We start from the raw sequence: 27404 nt of genomic DNA, 5'->3' as shown, positions 1-27404 counted from the left end.
TGATGTGCCAAAGTTTTAAGATTTATTTTCAAAAATCACTATAGGTGATACCCAACCCTTAAGGGATATAGGAGGATAAAAGCAAATATAAAAGAATAAACAAAGGAATAAAAAATGTCAGGTAGTATAGGACAAGAGTCAAATAAGCAATTTTTCAGTAGTTTCTATAAAAGTTCAGAAGAAGGCAAGATCACCAGGGGCTGAAGGTTGAGAAGACATCTATCAAGGTACAGGGATTTGGAGAGGACTCAGACTAATGCATTCTAGGAATTTGTTACTAATTCACCAACAACGCTTTGATGAGCATCTTCTCTAGGGCAGGCCTTGTACAAGTTGTGAGGAGGGGCAGCACATGGAAGGGTGGGTGGGACCCTAACAGCCCAGACCAGGAGGCATGCACAGAGCAAGAAATAAGAGTGTGCACAGTGAGTGGAGAAGCTGTGAATACTTCAGTGTGGCAGGAACACAGGATGTAGGTAGTGTCAGGACCCGAGGGAAGGGGCTTGGACCCAGCCTGAGGACAATGAGGAAGTATTGCAGGATTATTACCAAGGAGCTGGTGCTCATAGCTTCTACTGCCTTGTCTATAAATTGGGCATGGAAATCCCCACTCCTTCAGCAGGATCTAGCTTGCCCATGGTGGGTCTTTGCAACGAGGCAGTAGCTGTGTCTGCCCATCCAGCCTGGGCAAGGGCGTGGTGCTGTGCCGGCCAGGCCCCACTCTCCTGCCCCGGAGCCTGCTGTGGTGGGGTCAGGTGGTGAAATCAGATCCCAGCCCAGAGAAGCTGGACGACGTGCCTCTCTCCACCCTCCCCCAGACACAGGCTGCGCCTCTGACACCTGGCTCACCTCCTCTGGCACCTAGCCTTTGAGACAGGGCCAAGGTAGCCGGGCAGGGCCAGGCCAAGGTCATGCGGGGTGGCTGGGCTCACATGGGCTGGGCTTCCTGGGACTGGCACCCAACAACGGGAGAGGAACCGGAGAGACCTAAATGCTCTGGGTACCTGTCAGGCTGCTTCTCTACTCCGTGGGAAGAGACACACCCGTCCTTCTCCCCATCCCCACCACCTGGCCCGGGCTCCGCCAAGCAGCTGCCAGGAACCCCAGCTTCCCTGTCCCCTCCTGGCTCCACGCTCTCAGCATCTCCTGCCCCAGCTGCTTGGTTCCACAAAATTACACTTGAAACCTTTTATTATCGACCCCTTTCCTGATTGTACAAGTAATACATGCTCACTTTAGAAACCTCAGAATATACAGAGAAGTAAGAGAAGGAAACAAAAATGATCAGTCTATCACCCAAGGACAAGCTTTGTTGAATTAACATTGTCATTCATTCCAGATCTTTCCACACCTGTGTGGGTAGACACGTACATGCATGTGCACGCACACACACACACACATGCAATTCTGCATTTTGCTTTTCTCATGGATTTTTTTTATCATGAATGTTTTCATCAGTCATTAACGATGATTGGAAAGCATGTCCATGTTTCATTATGGACAGGTTCAAGTGCATCCGCAGGTAGAAAGAATCACAGAAGACACCCACGTGCCTGACACCAGCTTCAAGATTTACCAACAGATGCTTGTTTCATCCCCTCCTCTTCACACCAACTGTGTTGTTTGGAGTATTTTAAAGCCAACCCCAGACACCCTGTCATTTCACCTGCCAATGCCAAAAGCATTATAAAAGGCGCTGGAAGAAGTCTGAAAGGTCCCTGGCCCGGGTGTTGAGAGACCTGACTTCTAGTCCAGCAGGGGCCCTCTCTGCTGTGTGCTTGTGCTCTGGACACGTTTTCTTTGTAAAATGAGGAGGATAGCAGCTTCTCTCCCCTGGGGGCGATCAGGAGGGGTCACTGAGATGCCAGACTCCTCAGAGTTCCACTTCTGTCATCTGTCGTTGTCAGGCTGGCCACCAATCCATTTAATCTTCAGGACAATCCAAGAAGGCAATGTTAGTATTTGCATTTTACAAAGGAGAAAACCAGGACTCATGGAGGTTAAGGGACTTGCCCAAAGTCACACAGGATTCAAATTCCCTTCTGTCTGACTTTTTCCGCAGCACTGATTGGTAAAAGGTCCAGGTAATATTTGCCTCCTAAGTGGCTGCCTTTCGAGGTCTCCAGCAGAAGTGGGAGTTTGAAGCATCACATTAGGCCCCAAGGGGGTGGACAGTGGGGCCAGGTTAGGAACAAGGAGGAGTGTCAAGTCATATTAAGTCTAGCCAGAGGTTGTGCAGAGGTGTGGAGGTGGGTTGGCCAGGGGCTGGCCAAAACCCAGGAGCCCTTCCAAGGGTTAGCTGTGGGCAGAGGTGCAAGCAGGGCTAAGGGGACAATGAAAGCAGCAGATGCCAGGACCACTAGGACCTGGGGCCATACGGTAAGGCAGCCTCCATCTTGGCCCAGGCCTGGCAGGGAGGAGCCAAGTTAGTAATCACCCACCTCTCTGTTCTCCCCCTCCATAGTCCTATGGGGTCCCCAGTTGGCCAGGCTCCCCCGAAGCCAGAGGGCTTGGGGACTGTGGCTACAGACCCCCAAGGTCAGCCTGGTTAAGGTCCTGGAGCAAAGAGCAGGGGAAAAGGTGGAGATTGGGCCTGGGGAGGTGGGGGCCAAATGGAGGGAACCCCACAGAGGAGGGACCCACTCAAAGAAGCAAAGCTGGAAACAGGCCTTCCTGGGGAGAACTGGCAGAGAGATGGGGGGCTGAGACTATGCCTTCTTAGGGACTTACAAGTGTGACTATAATGAACAATTTAATAACAATGAAACGAGATGGTCCCATTACCCACTTCCCTTTAATCTAGATGCTGGCCCCATTCAGGTAATGTTACAACTTACAGGATCTGGGCAAGGGGAAATCTCACATTCTCAGTCATTCTTGCTCAGGTTGGTTTGGGGAGGCTCCCTCTGGTCATCCTGAGGGTTCCGAGCACCTTGCAGCAGTTCAACAAAAGGTCACTGATTAGATTCAAATTGAGTTCACTTGTGGCACCCCAAATGAGCTTTGACCCTTCTAAACGAAACTTCTATCCCTGTTGGGGCAATCAAAATTTGCCTTTGGGGGTCCCTGTGTGGCTCATTCAGTTAAGCATCTGCCTTCGGTTCCGGTCATGATCCCAGGGTCCTGGGTTCGAGCCCCGAATCAGGCTCCCTGCTCAGTGGGGAGCCTGTTTCTCCCTTTCCCTCTGCCTTTCCCCGCCATCCCCCTTGTGCTTGATCTCTCTCTTTCTCTCTCTCAAATAAATCAATAAAATCTTTAAAATAATATTTGTCTTCATGTTCAATCCCTTCTTAAATGCATGTGGAATTTCTTCTATAAAGATGTCCCCCCTGAAGATCTTTCTTCCTTAGCTAGCTATGTCTATTCTGGATCTAGTCTCCTCTAGCCTGCAATTGTAACTCATGGTCATTATCAGCATGATGATGAAGACAAACTTATTGCCATAAACTCATTGCCCACGCATTGGGAGGTCAATCTAAAGATGACTCTGATTGCGTATGCCCGCATGGCCTCCAACAGGGCAGAGACTCAAGAAATTACTGTTTCATGTCACAGGATGTGAGACTGAGGCTGAGGCCCGCCCAACCCCACCATCTAGGCGTTCAGACCAGGAACCACGTTAGGGGGTTCCATTGTACCCTGGGTTGTGGCCTGTTTCCTGGTTCTCATCTTTACACGGAGCAACTCTGTGCTAGGTACCAGCGATGCAAGATTGAGAAGGCTGTCCCTGGTTCTGCCTTCTGAAAGCTCAGAGATGTTCAGGTGGGGGAGTGGTCACAAGGAGAGGGAGGGAGGAAGCGTTTCCTCAGAAGCTTGAAAGAACCTGTAGCCTGTCCACCTCTGGGTCAGGCCACGGAGAGGAAGATGATTTGGGAGGCTGACCTGGCCTCCAGCCCCTGACCTTGATCACCCCATGCAACCTGGGGAGGATCTTCTCTTTCCAGTTTGTTAAAAGAATTCGTCCTTGTCACTTTGTGTTAAGACCTACATTCATTTCCCCCCCAATTTCTCTGTGAGAGAGACACACACACACACACAGACACAGAGGGGGAGAGAGAGAGATCTTAAACTCTCCCACCCGGCCTCTGGGCCTTGACTTGACCATCACAGCAGCTCAAGGTCAGAGTTGAACAGAGGCCAGGAAACCAAGGGCTGAGCTCACCAAAGGCTGCAGTCATGAGGGGAAAGATGCATGATCTCACCTTCCTGGTGCCCGGACCGTGAGGCTCAGAAACCCCCAGCACCGGTTGATCTTGCCTTATGTCCACCAGGCAAGACTAGAAGTCTCTGAGGAGTGGTCCTGTGGTCTTTGCTTGCCAGGCCAAGGCTGCACTGGGGCTGGGTCCATTCTCGACCCCCCAGCATGCAGGCTGTTGGAGGACCACTATCCTGGCTCCCCACCCCAACACCTGGAGAGGCAGGGGTCTCATTCTGCAGATGACTAGGAGAGCTTGGACCTTCAGGCCACACGCTGTGATGGTCCTACCCAGTCCGTCCCTCCCTGGAGGGATAATCAGGGCACACATTTATTAAGCACCAAGGTGCTAAAGTCTGTCACCATAACCTCCTCACCCCACTCCAGCCCACCTGGCAGCTACTATTAACTCCGTGTCACAGGTGAGGATACTGAGGTCCCACTGGTAAGTGAAGTGGACTCGGGTCTCCACTCCTGACCAGCAGCCCAGCGAGGACGCCAGCTCATGCAGGGGCCCATGCAGGGCTGGCGGATGGGAATGTGCGAACCACAATGGAAGAGGAGCCGCAGATCGGGTGCTGGCTTGGCTGAGGGCTCCCTGGAGTTGCTGATGTTCAGGAATGTCTCAGCTGCCTCGTTGGGACAGAATTCCGGGAGGGAGGGGTCCTAGATGGAGGGCATGCCCTTGTGGGGGAGGGATCTGGCAGGGACATTGGCTGCTTTCCCCGGACCCTGGGTGGTGAGACTCCCAGGAACAGCTTAGCCTGGGGCTGTCTTTAACTTTTCCCCCTTTTGTCGTCTGGACGTTAAGGTTTGCATTACAGGGTCCCCTACCCTCACCAACTCACCCTACACATGCATCCCGACACTGACATGACTCAAATCATCATTAGGCCTTGAGGACAGACGTGATTCGGAAATCCTTTCCCATCAATCCCCCTTTCAGAGATAAGCACTGTCCTGAGTTAAGTGTGGATCCTTCCATTGGCTTCTATCCAAAACCCTTCCCCCACCACACACACACATCTACTGGGCTCATACTCACTGCTCTGCAACTGGCTCTTACGGAATATAGTAGACTTTCTGTCTGCTGTGCTTTGAACTTATTATTTTATTGACTAACATTTTTTGCAGGATGTATATGTAATTTATCAAGTCCTTGTTTAGGGGCATTTAGGTGGTTTCTAATTTTTCAGTTAAACAATGCTGCACAGCACCTGCTTGTGCATGCTTCTTTTGTCATACATGACAGTTTTTCTGTATGTTACATATCTTGGAATCAACATGCTTAGAGTCTTTGCGTCGCACATATGGATGAACACTGATAAATTGCTCTCCTGGAAGACCAGTGACCACTCCCATCACCTTGTGAGAAGGTCTCTTGTCCCCGTGCTCATGTCAGCACTGGAGAGCATCAGTATTTTTCCTTTTCGCCACTGAAAAACTGTTTTGGGTATAGTTTGCCTTTCCCTGATGATGACACAGTTGAGCGTCTTTTCATGGCTCTGAGCCACGTATACAGAGTCAGCTGTGAATTGTCTCCTACTACCCTTGCCTGAACTTCTATTCTTTGCCGATTTATGTGTAGGCTTTGCCTGCCTGATTTTATTTTTTCAAGATTATTTATTTATTTGAGAGAGAGAGAGCACAAACAGGGGTAGCAGCAGAGGGAGAGGGAGAAGCAGACTCCCTGCTGAGCAATGAGCCTGATGCCAGGCTCAATTCCAAGACCCTGGGATCATCACCTGAGCCAATGGCAGATGCTTACCCAGGTGCCCCTGGGAATATTGTAATTGTGATTTCTTTTACCATCAGAAGAAAACATAATAACAACAACGAACATATAATAATGAGTCCAGCCTGGATCACAGTTATCTTTACACTAAGACAATTATAAAACATATTTTTTATTATTTTTCCTAGGGCCCATGAAAGTCATAATAATGCATGCTGGCCTACCAGTGACAACCATTAACTAGGGTCTTGGACATCATTCTAAAAATATTTTATGTAAAAAAAATTTATGTATATATATTTTACATATATACTTATAAGTGGCTTTTCTTCTTTTTTATTATGCAACATTTAAAGATTTTTTTTTAAAGGAAAAACTGTAACAGACACTCATGAATCCAATACCATGATCTGTAGGAAGTAAATATAATCTTATTTTATTTTTAAAGATTTTATTTATTTATTTGAGAGAGAGAGAGAGAGGCAGAGTGAGAAGCAGGCTCCCTGCTGAGAGGACCCCAATGTGGGGACTCCATCCTAAAACCCTGGGTTCATGACCTGAGCTAAAGGCAGATTCTTAACCAACGGAGCCACCCAGGCGTCCCAGTAAATACAATTTTAACCATATTTGTTCCAGAGCTCTTTTTTTTGTTGTTCAGTAAAAGAAATAGGATGTGATGTATAAAGCTAATCCCTCACCCCCAGTTTCCTCTCTCTCCCACTCTCTGGCAGTGCTGTGGGCCACTCCCAAGCATGTTTGTGTAGACACCACAAACACTAGGCTGAATCCCATGGTCATGGACTTCAACCCTCCTTCTTGAGACGCTTCCCTTGCTCTCAGGAGACCTCACCCCCCTGGTTTTCCTCCCGCTGCACTGGCTGCTCCTTCCCAGTGTCCTTCACTCATTATTCCTCATCATCCCATCTGCTCATGATGGGACAACTCAAGGCTCTGTCCTTATCACGTCTGTCTACACCGTCTCCATGATCTTCTATCCTTCAATATGAAGGACAGAATATGAAGCCCAGGATCTTCTGGGCTTCAACACTATTTATATGCTGACTGACCCCCACATTAATAGTTATAGCCCTAGACTTTCACCTAGTTCTACATCCATCTACCCAACTACCTATTGGACATGCTCTCTGGATGATCATTGAGCATCTCCATTAAGGGACCAGAAGAAAACTCATGAGCTTCCTTCCATTCCTCCCAAATATCCCCCATCTCAGTGGATGGGCACTCTGCTCTTCTAGTGTCTGATCCACAAACTTTGGTCTCATTCTTGATTACCCTCCCTCATAGACTGTACATCAACACCAATGACCAAATCCTGCTGGCTCTACCTTCAAAATACAACCGGAATTGGACCACTTCCGGTCAGCTCCATTGCTGCCAGCCTGGTTGCAGCTGCACCCATCTCCATCTGCCATTAATTCATTGTTTGTGTCTCCCAACCAGAAGGCAAAGATATTATCTGCTTTGTTGATTCTTGCACCACCTGCCTCAAGAGCAGTGCTGACCTATAATAAGCATTCAATAAACATTGTTGGATAAATGGATATTTCAATAATCATTCATTTAAAATATCATTTTAATAATCACAATTATTTCTGTGCGCCACTGTTTTATTGAATGACTTGACTGTTCCTACACCAACACCCCAGTATTTTAGTTACTTACCTTTAATATGTTTTGATAAATGGTGGTTCACATACCTCCTGATTATTATTCTTTTTCCAAATTGACTTTGCTTTAAATTTTATTTATTTAGGTAATCTCTATACCCAATGCGGGGCTCGAACTCATGACTCTGAGATCAAAAGTCATGTGCTCCTCCAAGTGCCCCATCCTCATGCATTTCTAATTCAGATGAACTGAATTCAGATGAACTGTCAAACCTCACTAAAAATCCTGCTGGTGTTTTGACTGGAATTATCATTATAAATGTATAGATTGGTTTGGGAAGAAACAGTATTTTTACCCAATTGAGTCTTCTGATCCTACAACATTGAAGTCTCTCCATTTTTTCAGGTCTTTGGGTTCTTCAATCTGGTTTTAGGATTTCATTTATATCAACCTTGCCCATTCCTTGCATTTCTGGGAAAAACTCTATTGGTTGTGATGCATTTTTCCCCTTTTAATTCAGTAGAGAATTTGCTATGATAATATTTAATTTCAGATGCATGCTTGTCAGGATCACAAAAGAGGCAGAAAGATCTGGATCCTTGTTAAGTTGTGGAACCATTTATATGACACAGAGATTATATATATTCCTTAGAAGTTTGGTAGAAGTTGACTATAGCTGCCTGGTTCTGCTGTCTTATGAGATCATTTGACTATTTGAAAGGTCTTTGACTATTTTCTCAATTGTTTTTTGGTGTTTTATATTAATATATACATACAGATATTAGATTTTGTCTTTTAGAAGAGTTATGGTTCACAGCAAAATTGAGTGGAAAGTATAGGCAGTCTGTATATACTTAGACCCCAAAGCACAGCATCCCCTAGTATGGACCTCTGGGCACTAGCATGGTACATGGTACATTTGTTACAATCAGTTATCCGACACTGATGCTTCATTACCACCCAAAGTCCACAGTTTACATTAGGTTCTCCTACTACTTCTACTACTCTCCAACACTCCTGGTGTTGCACATTCTTTGGGTTTGGTTAAATGTTTACACATTAGGACACGTCTCCACCATGAATATTATCACACAGAGTATTTTCACTGCCCTCAGAGTCCTCTGTGCTCTACCTAGTCATCCCTCCCCATTCATCCCCCCTCCCTCTAACTCCCATTAACCACCGATCTTTTTACTGTCCCTATTGTTTTGCCTTTCCAGAGTGGTATATCCTCCCTTGAAATCATATTCTAGGTAGCCTTTTCAGTTTGGCTTCTTTCACTTAGAAATATGCATTTACGTTCCCTCCATGTTTTTTGATAGCTCGTTTCTTTTTAGCTTTGCGTAATATTCCATTGTCTGGGTGCACCACAGTTTATTTATCCAGTCACATCCTGAAAGACATCTTGCTTGCTTCCAAGTTTTGGTAAGTATGGATAAAGCTGTGGTGAATATCCATGTGCAGATTTTTGTATGGACTTAACTTTTCAACTCACTTGAGTAAAACCAAAGAGTATGATTACTGGATCATACGGCAAGAGTATGTTTAGTTTTTTAAGAAACCACCAAACTCGGGCGCCTGGGTGGCTCAGTCCTTAAGAGTCTGCCTTCAGCTCAGGTCATGATCCCAGGGTCCTAGGATCAAACCCCACATTGGGCTCCCTGCTCAGCGAGAAGCCTCCTTCTCCTACTCCCCCTGCTTGTGTTCCCTCTCTCGCTATGTCTCTCTCTATCAAATAAATAAATAAAAACTTAAAAAAAAAAAAACCACCAAACTGTCTTCCAAGGTAGCTGCGCCATTCTGTTTTCCCACCAGCAATGAATGAAGAGTTCCTGGTGCTCCACATCCCATGATGGTTGCCAGGTGGTGGTTATTTCTATCGGAACTTCTACTTCGGTTAATTTCATTTTCTCCGAAGGAAGACTACTCCCCACCCCACGTTATTCATGTATGGATTTATTGACGTCTATCAACATGGTGTCAAGAACTCCTATTGGAGTCTATAGGTAGTATTCTGAAGGTTGTATGCTGGGTGTGCTCACTGCTACCTGAGTGTCCCTGTTCTCAGTTCTCTTGTTGAATATATGCAGATATCAATAGACCCATGTGCACATATGTGTAACTATTTCTACATCTACCTGGTAAATGTATTTAAAAGCCTGGGAGTTCATCTGATACTTCCAGCTCTACTCCAACCCCCCAGCGTTCTTTTCATCCTTGATTCTAACTCAGATAGTGAGAAACTGGCTCCTACTCCCATAGCCTCGATATATTTACTTATTTGCTCAAGCCATTAACTATTTGCTCAGTATAACTAATCTTCTGTCCACTCCAGCCACCTCCACAACCTGCCACCTCTGTCCTAGTTCCTTGGAGCCCAGGGAGCACCAGTGCCCACACCTCTGCAGGGAACACTTTCCCTCACCACTCTGCTCCCTCAGGGGCAGACAACTCAGGGGCAGGCTGGAAGGGGAAACAATCAGGAGGTGGAAATGACAGAATGCCATGAAGCAACACCTCTTATTTTAAAGCAATCTGAGGATGGGTTTTCTGTTATAGGATAAACTGTTGAATCTGATCCTATTTGGAATAGTAATTGGGCCATTTTGAAACCACTGATTTAAGTAGAGATCCATAAAACATATTTCAAAAACCACATGCACATGTATATTCCGTAAACTTTTTATTTAACTTTCAAAACACAGATATATCTTTATTTTCCAGTATTTTGGTGTAGGGCTAAGGCTTTTCTTCACTGTGGTCCTCTTTCATGCATAAACCAGATGGATAGAATATTGCCTACAATTTCCAATTCCAATATCCTTAGAATGATCTTTAAAGGTGTTTACAAAGCTCTTTGAATGTAGAAATTTTCTAGATTTGTGAAATGCCCCAACCCAGTTTTGCACAAATTCTCTTGCCCATATTCAATGTTACTGCTTTTAGTGACTTGCATTTATTGTATCTTTCCAAGGCATTTCATCTAGTTTTTGTAGTAATAACACTTTCTTTCCACACTCCCATTTCATTGATCTCGGGGCTTCTGGCTGGCTCAGTCAATTTGAGCTCATTGATCTATACACTATTTCATTAAATCATATACTTACAATAATAAATATAACTAACACAAACAAATTTGGAGCCAGATACAACTGACGGGCAAGCATACAAGTCAGCTAGTCAGCTGATAAGGGCAGAAGTACGTGTTGTTCTAGAATAGACCAGGATACATTTTCTATAAGGGTCACAAAGCAAATATTTTGTCTTTTGTGGGCAACATGGTCTCTATGCCAATTTCTTAACTCTGCCACTCTGGAGACAGCACACCTGCAGACAATATGTACGTGAATGAGCATGGCTGTGTTTCAGGAAAGGGTTGCTTACAAAAACAGGGGGCAGGCCAAATTTGGTCTTCAGGCCATAGTTTGCTGACTCCGAGGGGGTAGCAATTAGCAACCTACAGTCTGTATGCACTGGGCATCCAGCAGTGTGTGCCAGGGCGAAATGATGTGCAGTGGTTACTCGAGAGGACCTACGTTAAGAGGACTCTTGTTACCCTGCATCAGGAGGCGTCCTAACTGACGCTACCTGATTCAGATTCCCCAGTTGCCCATTGTGCAGACCTTTCTATTCCCAAGCTCTAGCTGACTCCTTGGCATTTTCCTGAGGACAAGGCATGTTTTATTATATTTTAAGAAAAGTGTTTATTATGGAGAATTTGAGATATAGAGAAAAATAGACAGGATAGTAGTGAGCCTGGTATACCCATCACTCCACTGTGACAGTAATTTATTTTTTAAAAGATTTTATTTATTTATTTGTCAGAGAGAGAGAGAGAGAAAGAGTGAGAGTGCACAAGCAGGGGAAGCAGCAGAGGTAGAGGGAGAAGCAGGCTTCCCACTGAGCAGGGAGCCAGACCTGTGGCTTGATCCCAGGACCCTGGGATCATGACCTGAACTGAAGGCAGACGGTTCACTGACTGAGACACCCAGGGGTCCACTCCGTGACAACTATTAATACATGGCCAATTTTCATCTGTAGACAAAGAGGAACTTCTTTTGCTTTCCTGAAAGCCTCTGTTAACTTGGAAGCATCATCTTGGGAGGGCAGCCAGTGGAGTCGTACTTGACAATCCCTCGTTGTGGGGGTTAGGGATAGGAGACCTGGCAACCAAGAGAGACTGGTCCCAAAGTCTCAGGTGTACTGAGCCCTGCTCCTTGTTCTGTGCATGATGGATAATATCTGTCCTTCAATGGCTCTCTTACTGAGAAGATCCAAAGAGAAACTTTCCAGGTCAACACTTGAGACCTTCCACCGACATCCCTCCCCGAAATTCTTCCTTCATTCTTTTTACTCTCTGCAAATATAAAACACAAGGACATACCATGGACCTTTAAGGAGAGTTTTAAAGAGGCCACACAGGGTCGTGGCTGAGGGTGGCTCCCAAGTCAGACGGTCTATGCCGGGGTCCCACCTCCCACTGCCAACGTGGGGACATCTCCGTTTCGTTCTCTGGGAATGGGGATGATGATCATTTCTGCCTCATAGGATTTTTGAAAGCATTAAAAACATTAGAAAATAGATGTGAACCACTTAAAACAGGTGTTGGTACATATGAAATAACGACATTATGAAGATGAGATAGTGATACAGAAAGACTCTCCCCTAGAAGTTGGTAGTAAAAATATCTGGGTCTAAATATTTACTATCTACTGTCTGAAGAGAATGAGTTACGGTAGGGACAAGATCAGGCCCCTGTAACTAGTTTGTGGCCATGAGTCTGTCACTGTCCCTTTCAGAGCCTCCGACTTCACAGCTGTAAGAGAAGGTACCTGAGCAGTCGATCCCTTTTACATTACTTTAGTCTGAAACCCAGAGTCTGCAAGAGGTTCCCAGCCCATGATGGGCCTCTTTAGGCCCTTGGGCTTATTTTTAATTAACCAGCCATCAGGAATGCAAATGCTTACAGGTCAGATGCAGCGATGGGCAGTGTCTCCTTTCCAAGGCCCCCAGCTGGGTGCCCCCCTTCTCCCACTCCCTTTCCTGTCCCAGGTCGGGCTCACTAGCCGCAGGCCATCCTCTGGCCCAGCTCACTGAGGTAGGGCGGCTCCTTCCAGAGTTCAGCAAACTGTTAGCTGGACAGTTCTCAGAGCCCTAGCCAGACCAGGAACAGCTGCCTGAGGCTGAGAAGCCCAGGGTGGGACCCCCCATCCAGAAAGCCAGCCCCCTTTCACTGGAGTGTCCTCCCTAACTCCAGACTTGAGGCTCCAGGTGCTCCAGAATCCAGAAGACACTCTGCAGCCTGGTCCTAAGTAAACAAGGGTCTTTTTTGAGCCCTCTGCTGATGGAACTCCTCTGTTTTGGGGGACGCTTGATTTTAGCTTTCAGCTGCACAAAACAAAAGGATGGCGCTGGCCGTAGGCAGGAGCTCTGCTAAATGCATTGAATGGGGGATGAAGGATCACACGCCAGGAATTCAGAGAGCTGAACCTTAATCTGCTCTGTCACCCGCCAGGGGCATGAGCCAGTGGATAGATAGAACTGTGGGCCTGGGCCCACTCTCCTAGGGGAGGCTTATGTCTCTAAGCTCCATGCCAGCTCTCCTGGATGAATCTAGGATCTGCAGAAAAATAAGGCACAGAGACCAGAACATCCTGAACGGTAAACCAGCCTCTCGCCCACACACCCACAAGCTTGTCCCTGACACTCCATTACTCACCCGCAACCCCTGGTGTGACCTCTCAGACATCCTCTGGGCACACGTCCCCTTTTGAGACCTTGAGCTGGGCACTTAAGGGAAACATTTGGGCAGAACTCAATCTTGAGCTGCATATATGACCAGGAAACCAATGAGGTTCACAGAACAGAGCTTTTCTCTGTGCCATCCAGGCTATGGGAGGGACTTCAGGGGGAGGCTCAGCTCTGTTAAAACATTAGAAAATATTACCATGGAGGTTAGCACAGTGGTCAGCTTCATCATAGGACCCTGATCTCAGGTCTGCTGAACCTGGAAGGATCTCCCTGAGTCAAGATCGAAGACATTTTTACATGTCTGGCTTGAAAATCCTCTAGAAACACACATTCCCCAATATTTTCCTGAACTGGGCTTTTCTCACATGACAGCTGGTTAGTAAGTAGGTCACCCCAGGTACTAGGCCTCAAGGTTTTTGAAAGCTCAGTCATCAGGGGAGCCTGGGTGGCACAGCCATTTAAGCATTCGACTCTTGGTTTTGGCTCAGGTTATGATCTCAAGGTAGTGAGATTGAGCCCCGTGTCAGGCCCCGCATGAACGTGGAGTCTGCTTAAGACTCTCTCTCCCTCTCCGTCTCCTCCCTGAGCTCTCTCTATCTCTCTTTTTCTCTTTTTCCAAAATAAGTAAATGAATAAATCTGAAAAAAAGAAAGAAAGAAAGAAAGAAATCTCAGTCATCAGTGGCAACTTGCTGGGCACTTGGTGCCTCCCCCCATCTCCTAAGGCCTTTGCCACCTGCAAGGTTCTCCCCAGTTCCACCTTTATCACTGCGTTCTCCAACCTGTCGATATCAGCCCCTGAAGCAAACAAATTCCATCCTTGCATTTAGGCAAGTCCACTGCTGTCCTAGGATACACACCAGCTCTTTGCCTCCTCACCACCCCAGGGATGCATTATCCAGTTGTTTTAAGAGTTGTAGGCACTCAGATTTAAATCCCACTGCATGACTGTGGACTAGTTACATAAACCTTTCGAAGCCTCAGTTTCCTTATCTGCAAAACGGGAATAATGGTTGTGTCTCTTTTAAACCCAAAGAGACTGTGCACACAAAGCCATTTGCACAGTGCCTGGCTCTATACATTTTATTTATGCGCTTTTCTTTTGCACGCATTTGAGTAGTGAAGTAAATAGAACTGCTTCAGTTGTGCCTCTGGTAGCCTATATTTGTAGAATGATCTCTTTCTTAAGTTACACATTAATTCAAGGCTTCATTAAGTAGCTCAATGCCTTGGGCAACAGATTACTTATAAATAGCATAATATTTAGTGGTTCCTTAGTTTTGCAGTCAGACATTATTAATGGGCCATGACTTAGAATCAGGATGGAGTTTAAACACATGCACACATCCACTCATGTTGCCACGTGCACACACACGTGGACACGCTGAATGATAAAGACACTCCCGAAGCTGCTGGTGTAACTTTATCTTACAATTACTTTTGGAAAAAGAAGATCGAAAGGGAAGAGGAAAGAGGCCATCTCCTTCTTGCACCAAAGAATGCAAAGAACGTATTCCAAATCTCGATCGATGGGCTCATTGCGGCTTATCCCTAATTACTGACAAAGCCTTGTTTCAAGATTCCCTTTTGCAGATGTTATTGGTCCCCATGGATAATCTTCTGAGTCTTCCACTTGCCAAGGACTTAATAAATGTCCCATAGCTAATTTAATCATTTGGGTAATTTAAGTAAAAAGGAGATCACAGTGATTTAGAACATTCCACTGGAATAACTCAGGGCTTCCTGCATGTATGCATTTTGCCACGGACAGGCTCCTGGAGGACAGAGTTGGTAGGAAAAGGTGTCACAGAGAGACTGTCAAGACAACATGCTAATCCCTGACATGGCAGAATAGCCTCCAACAGATCAAGGGCTTTGAAGGTGGCCCAGCTGTTCCAATTGTACCGTGGCTAAAGCTATCTACATTACACATTTTTGTTTTTTGTTGTTGTTTTTTTTCCACTGAAAATACAAAAGTCTATCACGCTATAATTTCCTGGAAAGATTGGAAGTGTAGTTATTCCTGGTCTTTAAGCCCCGGGCAACTCCTCCCTGAACCTGAAGAGCTTGCCCTCCTACCCCAGCCCTGCTTCTCACCCACCAACATTGCCGGGAGGCTCAGGCTCTGACCACCTCCAGAGACCCAACAAGGTTGGTCCACCCACGAACTGTTCACTCGCTTCTGGGTATGGAGTCTATCTCCAGCTTCCACGATAAAATATGGAAAAACTCCTGGCCAGAGGGTATCAATGTTTGGCTTTCTGTAGAGCACAGGATGTAGGATGTCTCCATGGAAGATACTACGTTTTCAATCCCCATCACATGAGTTGATGTCCATGGGTAAATCTTATGACCTTCTATCTGCTTCTCAGTGGTTCCTTAAATCAGCGAACTTTATAGCTGGCATAAACCTTAAAGATCATGAGGTCAAACTTGCCAGCCTGGGAAACTGAGATGCAGAAAGAAAACAAAGGTCATGGCCATGGGTAGCCACAGCTACCAGCAGGGCCAAGGCTGCCTCCTGGACTTCATCCCGATTTTCTCTGCTGGTTCCTGGGACTGATTCCTTCTCCATCACATGACATGTCCACCTCTGCATCTAGAGGCTCAGGGTCAGCAGGACGTCTACCCCAATGCTCTGCATTGCCCAAGATACAGAACAAACACAGCAGAACCTAGATAACCAGAATCTGGGGAAGCAGACTGCTGGTACTCTAGTTCTTAGTGCATCCTTGAGCTGTTTCTATTCTGCTTTGACAAAACCCAGGCTGCTGGTCGTGGCCAGCAGCCCCACACTGTGTCCAGCTGCACCCCAGTCCACACACCCTTACCCCCGGACACCCACCTCATGCACCTGCTGACCCCGTGGACCCTTTGGCCTGCCGTGCTCCCAAATGCACAGTGACATCGCTGGCTTTAGCGCTCCCCTTCCCTCCTCGTGACAGGCGCCCCCCCCCCCCCTTTTCTTGGATTGGCAAATAAAGCAGAGCTGAACAGCTTTGTTCCAAGATAATAATCCCTGATTATTGCCTGAGGGCTGGCTGAGGCCTGGGGGAGAACACTCCCAAGGGGACAGGCCTGTGCCCCAGGAGGTGTGGGCACAAAAGAAGGAGAACGTCGATGATGTAAATTTTTAGGAAAATGAGCTTCTCCCTGGTTTACCATTCGACTCTCCAAGCACAGAGTTGAAAGGGCCTCACTTGCCACAGACCCAAACTACCGCAGGCTGCTAGGGACGGAGAAATGCTGATAGAGCCTGTCCCTGGAGTCTGCAGGCCCTCTCCGTGAGAACAGGCTGCTCTGTGTGAGCCCCTGAAGGTAAGCATCACCCTTGCATCCCTAGCACTGCCTGACCCTGGGACTTAGGGCCCATCACAGTTGCTCAGGAGCCCACACAATCATGCTAGCTCAAGATTGGGTATGGGAGTAAGAGGTTCTCATCACAGCAGGCTGCCCTCCTCCTCCACTTCCCCAGGAAAAAGTGACAGTGTTTGCTGAGCCCCTACAATATGTGCTCTGGGGCAGAAGACCGTCCCACAAGCCCCGTATATTGATGCCTCTCTCGCATGGGGCTCAAGGGGAAGTGAGGACGCAGTCAGCAGGGGCGAGGCTACAGAGCGAGCTGAATTTGCATAGACAGAGAGCTAGAAGGGGTCTCAGCCTCATCCATCAGAGAGGTTTGCTGGGTGGGAACTGGGGACTCAGGGTGACTTTGAGAACCAGTGAGATTAGGATCAAGGAAGAGAGAGGGACATCTGGGAGGATTAGAAGTGAGATGTTGCAGGAGGGCTGGGACAGGTGGAAGCAGGCAGGACACAGGGGCACTGTGGGCAGCAGAATCCTGGGCTCTGACCAGGTGGGGTAGCTTTGGACCTCTCTTGGACCTGAACCTCTCTGAGCCTCACTTACTCTCTGTAAAAGAGAATGTAAATACCATAGTCACAGTCTGATCAGCAAGAGTAAGAAAGTACAGAAAGGTGCTCAGTACACAGTCAGCGCTCCATAAATGCTTGCTTCCTTCTGGTCGAGCAGAAAGGGCCTAGTCATCACCACTTCTCATAGCAGCTAGGAAATGTGGGGTTGGTGTTCCTGCCAAGGCCCGTCCTGTCTCACCTGGCAGTGCCCCGGATTATGCCTCCAAGGGCCATTATGCTGCAGACAGCCCATTTGCATGCCCTGGTTGGAAACCACTCGGCTCAGGAATGGAATGTTCTGGCCTCACCAATTTGGTTTTCAAATCACTTCCATCTGAGCAGGAGCCACCCTGGTTCCATTGGGCCCCAAAGGCCAAGCTGGCTGATTACAGGACACTGAGATTGGAGCGGGAGAGGGGCAGGCCCCCCACCCTCTGCCAAATATCCTCCTTCCAGTGGGTGCTCTTCTGGAAGCCTGGTTAAGATGCTGCTGGAGGTAACGGGGAGAGAAGGCGGGGGAATCTTAGGGCCCAGGACCACGGCTCTGCGGGACAGGACACGGTAGGTACCAGTAGAGTGTAGACCCCTATTTCTTGTCCGTGTGGGGCACCTCAGGGTTCTGTCCAGTGTAAGGACTGCTTGGCAATGCCCCAGTCAAGCCTTGATCCGAAACCCTAAGCAACAGCCTCTTTCCTAACACAGCCAGCAGAGGGCGCCAGGAGCCACGTGGAAAGTTCCCAGAAGTCCAAAGAGCTTCCGTTGTCTGCCCTGAGCTTGCGTCCTCAGTACACTCTGTAGAAAGAACAAGAGACTGCCTGGCTGGGGTGCTCTGGGAGAATGGGGTTCTCTCCAAGAATGGGGTGCTTACCTCCCTCTGAGATCAGAAGCCCTTTCAGAAAAGGCAGGTCTAAATTTCCAGTTCCTCTTGGGAAGGAAAACAGGGATTTGCACGTGTTTGCAAGAAGCTGTAAGGAAGACCCAGGCTCAGAGAGTTTAAGTCCCTTGCCCGATCTCACTGGTAAATGACAGTCTGGGTTTGAACCTGACCAGCCTCATTTCAAAAAGGAGCTTTTATCAAGGCTGCAGTTCTGTTCTGTCGATTAGATTACAAAGGATGTGTCTTAGACAGGACAGGCACACCAGAGGAAGGGGCAGACCTTCTGAGGGTCTGTGGGACATCACCCACCCCGGACCAGGCCCCCAGGTCCCCCATGGCTGTCCCAGTTGCCGGCCCCTCTCCCAGCTGGCCCCTCTGCCAACACCCTTCCCTCCTGAGGCTGTCCTGGAGCAGAAGGGCCAAGCCTTGCTGACCACCCCAGTGTCCTCCCAATCTAGGAAAGCCTCTTGGAACACACTCACCCTCCCCTCCATTCAGAGGCTTCTTGGACGTGAAACTGACCTTGGAACCATGAAGTAATTCAAACGAGTCACAGAACATTGCCTGCCACGGACTTGCCCATTGCAGCTAATACGGGAAACCACCATCGTGATACTGTGGTTAACACTTCCTTCAGAGTGAACCTGGAGCCCCGAGGATCTAGGGGACAGGGCAGACAACCCCACACACTCTACAGTGTGGCAATCTTCTCAGCTGCTGCTCTTAGTTCAGTCTGAGCACACGCCATGCTGAGAGCCACTCCCTGTTCGATCATGATGTTAGTTGACCATGACAGCTGCTGCATAACTCCGCTCTGTCTCTGCCCCTGCTCCTCTTTCTGACTCTGACCCTCGCCTCTCCATTCATCAGGGCCTTTGTGGTGACATTGGGCCTCCAGGATAATCCAGGATCACCTTTATCTTGAGACCCCCCAGTTCAATCCCACCTGCAGAGTCCCCACGGCCATGGAAGGTGACATATTCCAGGTTCTGGAAAACAGGGCATGGATGTCTTTGGGGGCCGTTCTGCCTACCACAATCACCCTTTGGGTCAGAGAAAGGGCTCCGGGCAAGCAACCTGACCATGGGGGTTAGCAGTGATCCCACAGCGTGGCAAGCTTCCTTTTCCTCCCAGGCCAAGGGAAAAGACAGGGAGGGCATCCAAGGTGAAGAGTGAGAATGTCCAGAGGTGCAAGAGACAGAGGACTGAGTCTGGTTAGTTGTTCGCTGACACCAACCTTCCTTTTTCCTGTTAGATTCCCTCCTGTTGAATTATGGGGCATAGAAAGCCTCCCTGAAGGCTGCGGGCTCCACCTCTGTCTCATCTCCTGGCTCTGGGGTCTGCTAGACACGCTAAAGCCCACCCCTCCTCCAGAGTGGGCCCCTCAGCCTGTCCAGGAAGGGTCCTAGAATATGCATGTTTAATGAGTGCCCAGAGATCCCCAGGAGGAGCTTTGTTTGGAAGACCCTGCGGGAGATCACAGGCATAATTCTCAAGGTGGGGTAAGGGGAGGGGATTTCTAATGCCATAAGGGAAAGCGCGCCCGCTACCCCCTTTGGTGGAGTCCCCCCAATCAGCTGGCCCTGGGTGCTGGCCTCGGGCTTGCACCTCTGCAGGCTTCCTGGGGAAGAAGGGAAGGTGCCCTCAGAAAAATGCACTTGGCCTGAGTGCCTTGCTTTCCTCCCTTGATCAAGGAAGTTACCTGGGGCAGAGAGAGACATGGGCATAGCTCCGGGGCCAGGTGTATGGGATGCAGAGGTGGCCGGAGGCGTTCTCATGCCACCCAGAGAGGACGAGGAGAGGGATCACAACCATTTGCTAGAGCTATGAAACAAGGCTGTTTCCCCAGCGCAAGCTGTCCCTCCTGCACCCTCCTGCCTGGTAAGCTGAGATCCTGGGGCTAGACCTGCCCGACAGTGCTCCTTGGTGCCTTGTCATCCCGTCTTTTCACCTCAGCCTCGGTGCCCCAAGCCATCTGGAGCTGTCCCTCCCCCTGTAACGCCCTCCAGCCCCTGCCTCAACAGATGCAGTTCCAAGAAGCCTAGAGAACATGTATGCTCCTAAGATCTCCTTTCATCCTCAAAGTGACCTTCCCCAAAGTCAGGCAGGACACCGGCTGTGTCCCCTTGGAGGGATGATTGGGGCACTGCCAGGTGAGACAGGACGCCTTGGCAGGAACACCGACCCCATATTTCCTAGCTGCTGTGAGAAGTGATGATGACTATGTGCTCTCTGCTTGACCAGAAGGGAGCAAACATTTATGGAGCACTGACTGTGTACCGAGTACCTTTCTGTGCCTCTTGTTCTGTTTACAGTGTGTACTGGGTACATAAGCTCAGGGCAGACAACAGGACACCGCATTCTGGCACCCTGGCCTTCTACCGGGTCCACCTCCCAGGAGCTGGAGGTCAGTTATAAAGGCATATGCAGCATAGCCCACATCTGGCATCCTAGTGATTGTGGTCCCCCTCTCCAAAATGAATGCTGACTTGACCCTGAAAATAAGCCAGCTGAACCCAGACCTAGGAATGCCCGCCGGGATGTTCATTTTCAGCCCTGTACTGCCACCTGCTGGTCAGGCTGGGTGTTCATAGCCAGAGGTGGTGCCGGCCCACCTCTGGGTACGGGTGGGCTAGTTGTTCATCCTCCCCTGCCAACTCCTCCCCCCCATCCCTCCCCAAGTGTAGCTGACCCACCCATTTCCTTCTTTCCTCCCACCATCAAATGCATCTCAGATGATATGGTTTTGTTGAAAAAAAAATCTGCTAAAATAACACACTGAGACGTTATGATGGATTCTGGCTTTAATTATTATCTATCTCTTCCTTAGGCTATTGGACAACAAATTTTTTTTATTAGAATCTGAGTATGGCAATGTTTATCTCCAAAGAAATGATTCTCTAATGGTGGAATTTCAGACTCTGTGGTGGCATATTCAATAGAAAGAAGTCAGTAGAGCTCTTTCTAAGCATCTCTTGGTCTCTGGCCTGCTCTGAGTACAGAGGTCAAGCTCATAGAGCACATCTGGGGTCCATTATCTTACAATGCCATAAAATAATAGAATATTGGAGTTGGCAGTGCCCTTAGAGACCTGGTTATTGTGCTGACAAATCCAAGAAGGGGAAGTGACTGTAAACAGAAACTCTTCTAAAAAGGCTTAGGTTTAGGGAAATTCCTGGATGAGAGACATGCCGAGGATTTTAAGGGGAAGCATGAGCTTCAGATCACAAAGATCAGTCTCCTTTCTTCCCAATTATCTCCCCCTCCCTCTCAAAGACGGAAGGAGAGGGCTTCACTGGGCCAGAGGGTGCACTGCCTGACTCCCTCACTTCTCTGCCCACACTATTCTTCCACAGGGCCCAACTCTTTCCCCAGTGGGGGCCCAGGAGAAATTCTGACATAGTTTCCATCTCTTTTGCTCTCTGAGCTGCATTACGGGTAATTCCTTCTACCCTTACTTCCCTAATTCACTCATTCTTTTCCAGATGTGTCCCATCTGATGTTTAAACCATGTCCGGCTTGTAAAAATTTGGTAATTCTATTTTCATTCTGAGACGTTGTCGTTGGTTCCGAAATTGGGGCACTTTTGATCATTTTGTGTTCCCTGATTGTGTTTTTGATGTTCCCCTTTTGCTTCTGTAACCATTTCAACCATGTGGCTTTTTATGCTGTTCCAGCTCATTCCAGGTTGCGATGTGCCTGATTGGGTAAAATCCCATCAGGTGCTGTTTCTGCGGACACTTGCTCCCAACTGATCATTTCTTCCATCTGGCCACTTTTCATTGGGAGTTCCTATTTGGCCGATCTTGGTCTGGGGAACCCCAAGAGGCTGGGGTTGGGGGTGACTCCTCTGCAGAGGCTTGTGCTCATTTCTACCAGGAGCCTCTCTGGATGGACGGCTGCAGTCTTGGAAACACACTAAGATATTTCTCAGCTTAGATATTCTTTGGGGAGTGTAAACTCAGATGCAAAATCCACATGAGGACGGGCTTCTGTGTCTAAATTTTCAGGGGGGAGGGGAGAGCTGAAATCTCTCCTTGTCCCTCTCCTCTGCCTTCCCCTCAACTTCTGTCCCCTTTAACAAAGCGCGGAGCAGGACAGACTGTTTTCTTTTCCACCCCACCTTTCACTGAAGGCATAGCTTTTCAGGGATTCTAGCTTTTCCCAGAGGTTTCCGCACTGACACTGCATCTGGTCCCCAGGGGCCCACGGCCCGGCATTCTCTGCTGAATGGTGGCGAGAACCAGTGACTCTGGGTTTCAGGAATTTCCAGGTGTCTCCAGCGCATCCCACAGCTTCAGCAATCCCTGGTCCTGCTGCTTTCAGCCACCTCGTCTGTGCTTAGGGTCCTTGGGGTTCCCCGGCTTTCTCACACGTTCTGGTAGGCACTTAAAATCCCATTTCTTTTATGTCTGTCATCATGTTTAGATATGTACGTTGGAATTTTGTTCCCAAATGCAACAGATAAACGTTGGCTACTTTCAGAGTTACATAATCGTAAAAACTGTGTTGATGGGGGATCACAGTCTACACAGGGGACGAGCCTCCCTTCCCACACCAGGGACAAATCTTGGGCGGGGGTGTTCCCCCAAGCCATCCCCAGTCTTGGTAATTTGCCAGAAAGACACGGAACTCACGGAAAGCTGTTAGGCTCGTGTCATATGCATGGGCACAGTTGAGCATCAGCCAAGGAAAGGAAACCCTCAGGCAGAGTCAGGAGTCACCATAGGTGGGACTTCTGCTGTCCTCTCCCTGTGGGGTCAGGATGCCTTGCTTCTCTGGCAGCGACATGTGACAATGCACGGGACTACTGCCAACCAGGACAGTTCCTCAGCCTCAAGGTTCAGTTTTTACTGGAGCTCCATTACGTAAGAGTGACCGATCGCCTGTGTGACCTCTGTCAGTGTCCTGTCCAGCCACTGTACTCCAAAGGCCATTTCCCCCCATCACACTGCTGGCTTCCTGGCATGATCAGACCCCTCCCTGTGACCATCAGCTGTGGCCATTCTCCACTGGAGGTTACACTGTTAGACTGTGCAGTGTTAGACTGTGCACTGTTAGACTGTGCAGACTCCTGGGTAGACAAGGACCCTTGTATCAGGAGGGATACTCCAGCTTACTGACCACCTCCTTCAGGGCAAAGTTCAATTATTTACTACGTACCACAGGATGTCTACCAAAACCTTTCTGTTCTGGAACTCATTTTGACTCATCTCTTGGACGGCAGAACTCTCCATCAAGTAGCTTTCCTCGTACAAGAGGTTTCCCTTGTGCCATACTCTCTGAGTTCTTGAATGTCTGCAGATACCTGCCCTGGTCTTTTGTACCTGGAACACAGCTGGTCTGAGTGTGAAGTTCTTGGTCAGGTTTTACCTTTCAGGATGTCAGGCCCTGAACACTGCTCTGGGGGGTGTGAGCCTGGTGTTCCCCGGCCCTCCACCTTTCCGCCGCCCCTGTCTAAAGGGACAGGGACAGGTCGCCCTGCCTGAACACATTTAGGGTCAGTTCTTCATGTTCAGCAAACTCAGCGGGACGTGTCTTGGGACAAAATTTGTATTATATGGGACATATATATAGTATATGACATATAATTATATATTATATATTTACTGAGATATACTAATAAAACTTTTTTTAAAGATTTTATTTATTTATTTGACAGAGAGAGAAATCACAAGTAGGCAGAGAGGCAGGCAGAGAGTGAGGGGGAAGCAGGCTCCCCGCTGAGCAGAGAGCCTGACGTGGGACTCAATCCCAGGATCCTGAGATCATGACCCGAGCTGCAGGCAGACGCTTAACCCACTGAGCCACCCAGGCGCCCCCCATCCTAACTATTCTTCAGTACACAGTTCAGTGGCATTAAATACATTTATAACAATGTGTACCCATCCTCACCGTCAAGCTCCAGAGCTTTTTATCTTGTAAAACTGACACTCTGTCCCATTACATAATAACTCACCATTCTTCCTCTCCCAGTCCCCAGCAACCAGCATTTTACATCTTTCTCTGTGACTTCAAGCACTCTAAGTAACTCCTCTAAGTGCAAGCACACCAGTATTTTCGTTGTTGTGACAACTGACTCATTTCACGTAGCATGATGTCCTCAAGGTTCAACCATGTCATGTCAGGTGTCAGAATTTCTTTCCTTTTTTTAAGCATGAGTAATACGCCATTGTGTGCCTACGCTACGTTTTGCTTCTCCATTCATCCGTTGGTGGACACTTGGGCTGCTTCCAACTTCTGGCTCTGGGAATAACGCTGCTGTGAACACAGGGGTGTGAATGTCTCTTGGAGACCCTGCTTCCCATGCCGGTGGGCACCTACCAGAAGTGGGGCTGCTGGATCTTACAGTAGTCCTACTTTTAATTATATGAGGACCCTCCAAACTGTTTTCCGCAGTGGCTGCACCAGTTTGCATTCCCACCGACGGTGCACGGGAGATCCATTTTCCCCACATTCTCACCAATGCTTGTGATTCTCTGTTTAATTTTTTGCTGGTAGCCATCCTAGTGTGTGAGGTGCTATCTCATGGTGGTTTGGATTTGCGTTTCCCTGATGATGAGTGAGGCTAAGCACCTAAGCACCATGGGCCTGTTAGCCACTCCTAGGTCTTCTTTAGAGAAATGTCTGTTCAAGCCTTTTTCCCAATTTTAAATTATTTGCTGTTGCTGCTGAGTTCGGGAATTTTCTATATCCTCCGGACATTAATCCCTTATTAGATAACATGACTTGCAAATATTTTCTCCCATTCTGTGGGTCTCCTGTTCATTCTATTGCTCTCGTCTTTTGATGCATACAATTTTAAATTTCTCATGAATTCCAGTTTATGTATTTTGTTGTTGTTGTTGTTGTTGTTGTATAGGCTGTGCTTTTGGTGTCATCTCCAAGAGGCCATCACTAAGAGCAATGTCCTGAAGTTTTTGCCGGACGTTATCTTCACAGTTTTCTGGTTTTAGGTCTTTGAGCTGTTTTGGGGTAATTTTTGCATGTGGTGTTCAAAATGAGTCCACCTTCATTCTCCTGCCTGTGGCTAGGGTGCTGACATTGGTGGCTATGGAGAAGGGGGTGGAGGGCAGCCACAAGAGTCCAGAGCCAAGTCTGGTCTGCCTCCTTCCCTCTGTGCTGTCGCCCCTGGGAGCTGGGCAGGACCTTGGTGGGGGCATTGCCCTCCGGCTTCCCGGGGATTCTTCAGCCTTGAGCTGGAGGCTGATCAGGGATGACTGAGATGGTCATCCCTGGGGTCACAGACACCCGCTCATTCTCTCAGTCCCCCCTGGGTTCTATTACAGCGTTTGGTGATGGGCCGCCTCCTTTCCCTGAAGCCACTGCTACTCTCTCTCTTGTTCTTCCCTTTCTTCCTCTTCCGTCCCGTCTCCATGCTCTCCTGGCCCATTCCTCTCTCCTTGCTTCCTTTCCCTCTGTCTCTGAAGATCCAGAGGCCATAGGGGGCAGTGGTTAGGGACAGGCGTGCCAGCTGCCTCGCTGGAATCCTGACTGCCATTTGCAAGTTGTCTGGCCTTGGGCAAATTAACGAGCCTCCTGCGCATTGAATTATTATCAGGACCAAAGGAGAGAAAATGTGCCAAGGGCTTGATACATACCTGGCACGTGGCACGTGATGCATAAACAGTACTATTATTATTATTATCAGTTTATTAGCTATCTGAGCCCTCTGTTTGATCCTCACTTTCTAACCAGCTGGTTTATTCCGTCCTCAGCTTCTGCCCACACGTAAGTCGGCTAACGTCAGTGAGCCTCCCTCACCCACCGTACACACCACCTCCACGCAGGCCTGCGGAGCCCCTCCCTGAACATTTACGGACGCCGAGCCCCTCCCAGCCGGAGCCCGAGCCCCGCCCAGCCCTAGCCCCGCCCAGCCCTAGCCCCTCCCAGCCCGAGCCCGAGCCCCGCCCAACCAGACCCTGTGGCTCCGCAGCTGCTCCTCCTCCTCACTCCAGTGCGGCTTTTGGCAGGACTCTCTCCCCACTTTCTGCCTTCTCAGTGGGACCGTAAGTGCGGTGCCGCCCAGACTCCAGGCTCCTGGTGAGGGGAAGACGACTCCCCTGGTCTGGGCATAAAGAACCCCGGGGTAAATGGATCCCTGAGTCTCGTCTGCTTGGACCAAACGCCGTCCCTGTGGAGGCAGCGCTTGGGGCGGGTCTCAGCCTCTCTCCCGTCTGAGCCTGACCTGGGGCTTCTGGCCTGAGCAGCCCGGAGAGCCCGTGTCCCAGAGCGGCAGGATGGATGAAGCTACAAACGCCTGAAATCTGGACGAGAGCTGAGCAGACTCCAGGGAGCTCCCTGGGGGCCGCTGAGGAGGAGGCAAACAGCTGGCCGCACATCTGTAGAAGGCACAGCACTGCCAGCTGCCGGCTGGGGGGACAGCTGACAGGTGTCTGGTATGTGCCTGTCCCCCCCGGTCCGGAGCCACCTCACTCACCCAAGCTTGCCAGGTCCTACAGGGAAAGAACGTTGCCATCAGCTCACTTTCTTCCTCGGCAGGGGGCCGGGAGGGCTTCTAGGGGTCACTGAGCCCACCTGTGACTCAACCCCTCCCGTCCCCTCCACCCTAACCTATCTAGTGGCCATAATGAACCCTGTTTCACAAAGTTAGAGGCCCAGAGAGGGTAAGAAACACACCTGGGCTGTACCTGCCACACAGCTGGGCTCTGGCCCTGGCCAGGTGCCCAAGGCCCCAGCACAGACTTGTCCGGCTGCCTCACATCCCTGCCTGTTGCCAGTTCGGTACCAGATGGCTGACATCTCCACTGCGTGGAGGCCTAGGCACTTCTAGGCGCCCCTGAAAATGTTTTAAGTTTAATGTACTTTAAATCAGAGGAAATGTAATAATAATGAATATATACTAATGAATCCAGCTTGGGTTCTAGTTGCATTTATACCAATGCAGTCTTAAAATACAGTGGTTGGGGGTGCCTGGGTGGCTTAGTTGTCAGGTGTCTGCCTCAGGCTCCAGTCATGGTCCCAGGGCCCTGGAATCAAGCCCCGTGTCGGGCTCCCTGCTCAATGAGGAGCCTGCTTCTCCCTCTCCTTCTGCCTGCTGCTCCCCTTACTTGTGCTTGCTTCTTTCTGTCAAATAAATTAATAAAATCTTTAAAAATAATAATAATACAATGATTGCCCTTATGCCAACCTTGTGGCTCAGTTGGTTAAATGTCTGCCTTCAGCTCAGGTCATGAACCCGGGATTGAGCCCCATATTGGACTCCCTGCTCAGCGGGAAGCCTGCTTCTCCCTCTCCTTCTGCTGCTCCTCTTGCTTGTGCTCTCTTTCTCTCAAATAAATAA

At 48.8% G+C, this 27404-nt stretch overlaps 1 long non-coding RNA gene across 1 annotated transcript; it reads left to right on the top strand.

Moving 5' to 3' along the window:
• Nucleotides 1-17619: 17619 nt before the first annotated feature.
• LOC132013072 (uncharacterized) lies at nt 17620-25962 on the top strand. The gene is made up of 3 exons (XR_009402868.1): nt 17620-17784; nt 20416-20507; nt 25819-25962. It is a non-coding gene; the product is annotated as an uncharacterized LOC132013072 (long non-coding RNA).
• The last annotated feature ends 1442 nt before the right edge of the window (nt 25963-27404 follow it).

Source organism: Mustela nigripes, chromosome 3 (genome assembly GCF_022355385.1).
Source record: "Mustela nigripes isolate SB6536 chromosome 3, MUSNIG.SB6536, whole genome shotgun sequence".
NCBI lineage: Eukaryota > Metazoa > Chordata > Mammalia > Carnivora > Mustelidae > Mustela > Mustela nigripes.
The sequence above is the reverse complement of the archived record's forward strand: the minus strand, read 5'-3'. Positions and strand labels throughout refer to the sequence as shown.